This window comes from Vicia villosa, linkage group LG3 (genome assembly GCF_029867415.1).
Source record: "Vicia villosa cultivar HV-30 ecotype Madison, WI linkage group LG3, Vvil1.0, whole genome shotgun sequence".
Lineage (NCBI taxonomy): Eukaryota > Viridiplantae > Streptophyta > Magnoliopsida > Fabales > Fabaceae > Vicia > Vicia villosa.
In genome coordinates this window covers 193,969,021-193,974,537 of record NC_081182.1, presented here as the reverse complement: position 1 = coordinate 193,974,537, position 5,517 = coordinate 193,969,021, and positions in this window count along the sequence as shown.

The following is a 5,517-nucleotide window of genomic DNA, read 5'->3' as shown; positions in this document are numbered from 1 at the left end:
CAAATTAGTTTTAACATCAAATAAATAAATAAATAATTGGTTAGAATTGATATTTTAAATATTTTATAATTCATTTATTTCCTAATATAGAAAAATAATGTAGGTAATTATTTAAATACTTATTTTTTGTTACAATTTTTTTTAAATGATACAACAGTGTATATAAATATTTTAATACACTATCTACAATTCCAAAGCTCTCTACGGTTTAGGCAATTGTAAATTGTTCAACAATTGGTTCTCCAATCCACCCTCTTTTGAGTATCCGTAAATGTCTATCCGTAATTCTGAGATGGATTACTCTTTGCCTGTCTTTATTTTCTCATGTATTGGTATTGGTTGAGTATCTTTTTTCTTCTTTCAACATATTCTTTTGCTTATAGTAAAAAAACTAGTTAGGTTAAAATCACTAAAAATCAAAATCAAAATTACTATTTTAGAATTATAATAAATAAATTTGAAATAATTTATACTATTTTTAATTGAGTTTTAAAAAACAAATTTCTAAACAATATAGAATATAATAATTGTTAACTATGATAGATGCCTAACATAGATTAAAAAATGGCGGGAACTGGTTCACGGGGGAAGCGAGGACGAGGGAGGCCACCAAGAGTGGCACCACCGTCACCGACAAACCACCCTCCACCGTCGTCACCGGTGAAGGAGAACAACGTACCAGATCATACAGATAGCGCTAGTCAACAAATTCGTGAGATTACCAAGGAGAAAGTGATTGAAGATGGGGAAATTGGGAGCGAAACCCTAAAGAAAGGATTAGGGGAAAGTGATTCGCATCAGGGATCAAGAAAGAGTGAGGAACGAAAACTGTGGGTGGACGTTCTTGCTGAGAATCGAAATCCTACGAAGGGACTATCGATGCAGTATGTAGCACCAAATGTCACAAGTGAAGGAATTGAGATTAAAATCGAGGATGCAGACATTGAATCTGAAGTTCAGTATTGGGAAACGGCTCTAATCTTGTATGCGATGGGAGAGGAACTCAGCATGAATGTGGTCAAGAATTTCATGGAGAGGACATGGAACTTCGTCAAGTTACCGGATATGTTCTATCACGAGGAAGGGTACTTCATCCTCAGGTTCAAATTGCATGATGATTTGGATGCAGTGCTGATGCGAGGGCCTTATACTTTGAGAAACATCTCTCTGATGCTGAGGGAATGGAAACCAAATTTTGACCTAAAAAGGGATATGCTTAGAACACTTCCAATTTGGGTGAAACTACCGAAGTTACCTCTTCACCTCTGGGGAGCAAAGAGCCTCAGCAAGATAGGGAGGGCCATAGGGGTGCCTTTGGTCACTGATGAATGCACTGCTAATAAATTGAGGGTCTCTTATGCTCGCATTTTGGTTGAAGTAGTTATTACAAGGGAGATGACAAAGGAAATAGCAATCAAGGATTGTGAAGGAAGGAAGTTGCTGCAGCCAGTGGAATACGAATGGAAACCACTGTATTGTGAAAGATGTCAGTGCATTGGACACAAATGCAAAGACTATGTTAAGAAGCAATGGAAACCTAAAGCAATGCCTCCGGATTAGGCTATCATTTGCCCCACTCAGGCCACTTCAGCAGAAGATGTAGCTAAGCTGAAGGGGAAGGAGATATGCAAAGAAAATGTGGATGAACAAGAAGATATCAACTGGATCACAATTGGATCAGCTACAAAAGACAGAGGTAAGAGGGTCTCTAATAATTCTTTGAATGATATTAACTGTGTGAATGGATTTGACGCTCTTGGGGTTTTGAATGACTCCATATAGGCCTTGGATAGAGGACCATGCTGATATCATGGAATGTTAGTGGACTTACTAAACCAGGTAAGATAAGAGAGATTAGTTCCCGACACAATCTTATGAAACCTGATATCTTGATTCTCATTGAAACTAGAGTTAAGAAAGATAATGCCAAGAAAATCAAAGATAAACTTAACATCTATGAGCAGTAACTGGACAATTACCACCACCATTAAAGCTGTTAAAAGCTCAGATCAATATATATATATATGTGTGTGTGTGTGTTTATGTATGTATGTATGTATGTATATATATAAGTATATAACGTGTTAGATTATATATTTTCTTAGGATAACCTGGCATTAAGTTAAGTATATGGTCATTGAGCAGATCAACAATTTCCAGTGTAGAAGCTAGAATCGCACGAATTTTAAGGTAATCATTGGATTCAAAATTCTAGATGAAATAAGGGCAGGTGCTATTCATAATAGCCACAATAGGATCATTGAATTCTGCTATCAAAATATCAGGAGGTATGTCTATTTCAGCGACGCCGTCATTAGACATATGTTCTCATAAAGAAACAAATTACTATAATCTTAAATTTAAAAGTCTAACAAACTACTCCCCGTCAAAAACATACAAGTGTAACAAACTACTACTATTCTCTCTAATTTAAACTAGTGGGATGCCCGTGCGTTCGCATGGGTATTGACGTGGTACGTACACTTTTGTTTTCAAAATGTAATAAAAATATAAATACGAAAAACAAAATTATTTTATCAAAGTAGTTTATAAGTTTTAAAATAAAAACAAAATTATAATAAGAATGAATAAACACATTGACAAAATTACTTAACCAAACAAGAAATTTTATTATTTAAAAAAATATTTATATTTGGAGCATAAATATAGTTTTTCATTTATATAAATATTAGGATCAACCACATTTTCCCATTTGTAAATATTAAACTTATTTTGACATTATTTGTAAAAATACTTATGCAATCATATAGTTTTATAAATATCAACTAATAACATAGTAATTGAAAATATTATTTTTATTGTATAAATAAATACCAGTGTCATATTTGGATCAAAAGACAATTTGTTCTCATTTACAAAAAAAAAAATTAAGATTCACTGATTAATTTAAAAACAAAATTTGTCATTAATAAGATTAAAAATTAAAATAAAACTCGTCATTAATTTAAAAATAAATTTTTTCATTCAAAATAAATTAAGATCAAAATATACTGTTGTTATGCGCATTTCTTTCTAAAATATAATAAGAATTTTACAACTATAAAATAACTCGTGGATTTGCACGAATTCTGGTCAAATAAATATTATTTTTGTTATGTCATTATTTTTGTTATTTATAATTATGAATAATTAGAAAATAAATAAAAAATTAACATCTTAATTAAAAATATTAATAATATAATTTTTTTGTATAATTAAATTAGACAAAAAAAAAACTATATTATATATATATATATATATATATATATATATATTAAATTAATAATTAAATTGACTATTTTTTTAAAAGCAGTTAAGTTGACTATTTAACATCTTAAATAATCAAGATTATTTAATTTGTGTGAAATTATAAATTTATTTATTAATATTGATTTAAGTTTCTTTTAAAAAATAAGACTCATTATAATTAAAAAAAATCAAGCTAAAAAAGGACAATCACAGGTTTTACTATAACCATAGCAATAATATCAATAATAATTATAATAATGATGATAAAAGACATGAAATTAAAAAAAAAAAAACATTTTTCTTAAAAAATATAAACTGGCATCTCATTGTATTCTTCCTCTCTAAACACTTCTTATACATAGATTTACAACCTAAAAAATCAAAAACAAAATGACAAAGATGTTAAAAAGATGGGAGATTATACATATGTATAGATCTCCAACCTAAAAAGAACAAACTTTAAACCGTTGATGATGAACTTTCAAGAGGAAAAAATTGAATCCGATGCTATTTCAGAATAATAATCGTCGGCCGCCGGAAACCAATACCGAGGAAGAATCAATAACTGAAAGTAGAGATTTTTAGTATCAAAATGAAGAAAAAAAGTAAACAAAATGAAGATAAAAAATATAACATATCGTTTGAACATGACTAAATGTCAAAACGAAATCCATTAGAGTCGAAATCAGAACAAAAATAAAAAACAGAATAACAAAACATAGCGAATTTGTGATATGAAAATCAAACAAAGCGAATTTGTGATATGAAATCAAAGAACAACAACCATAAATGGCGAAGCCCTAAAAATCATAAAGTCTGGGAAAAAATTTAAAGACCGCGGATTCATTGTATGCAATATATAAATAGTCATTAATCAAAATAAAATAAACTCGTTATTTCGTCAATAAAAGTATAGTTTAAAACAAAAGAGATGAAACATAACCTTACAATAGCGTGTTAAATAAAATTACGAGGCAAATGTCTTTTCGGGTATGTTTGGATTGATGGAATATGATAGATGGAGCGGAATGGAATGAAATAAGTTTATATTCCATCGTTTGGATTGATTAAAACGGATGGAATTGAGTGGTATTGGATGGAATGCATTTCATTCCATTCCATCACTTTCCACCATTTTTTGTACCCTCCGATTTGGGCGGAATGAAACAATTACTCTATTCTATCGTGAAGTTCCCAAACAATGGAAAGACGTATTTATTCTATTCCGCCCTGTTCCGCTCCATTATATCCCGCTCAGTTCCATTCCGCTCCGTTCTTTTTATTGTATCCAAACATAGCCTTCAAGACTTTTTTGCGGTGAATGTTCGAATAATATCAATATTATCAAGTGATTAAATATGTCCCGCTCAGTGTAATGCCAAGGATAATGTAACATGTCCTTATTTGATTATTATAATCATTGTACAAACTACCAACGTGATCTATCAAGCCTTAAGATACATGTTTTTAATCTTTATATCCGCTTTTAGTTAAAACTTCAAAATCAAAGTTATCGGTCCTCTCAAATATCTTAAAGAGAAACAATAAATTGCATCATTGATCTCACTGTATTTTAAGCAGGATGGATCCTTACTTTTTTGAGACCCGAGACTAATTGTAACATCCTGATATTTTGTATACAATAAAACTATTCTCTTAATAACATTTTACTGATTTATTTATTTAATCAACAATATATCTTATAAATATATCTTATAGATATAATTAAATTTTAACTGTTTATTGTTATTGTTATATTTTAGTTATTTATTTTATAAATAATTCCCTCGAAAAATTAGTAATATTATAATTATTTAATTATATGTGTTCGTAAAGTTACCATAATTTATTAAATTTAATAATTAATGTTAAGTGTCAATATTCTATATTTTTTAAAATATAATGGTGTTTAAAATTGAGTGTTTTAAGAAATGTTATTTTAATTAAGAATAAATAATAACCTGAGGATAAAACATCAATGTCCGGGTGGCAGAATGTTCTCACATTTGTATGGAGCAGGGTTTGACTCCTATTTGCATTAATATCTAATTTTTTACTTTTGGTAGGTTTGAAAAAAACTAAAAAGTTATTACACATCATATGGAACTCACGACAATGAGTTAGCAAAATGACGTACCGCCGCTGGGACAATGTTAAAAGAAGATTTTCATATTCAAAAAATAAATAGCCCGAGTCTGGGCATATGCCCACCCTGGCCAGGCTCAAGAAAAGCCACTGGCAACCATAAAACGTACTGAATAATAGAAA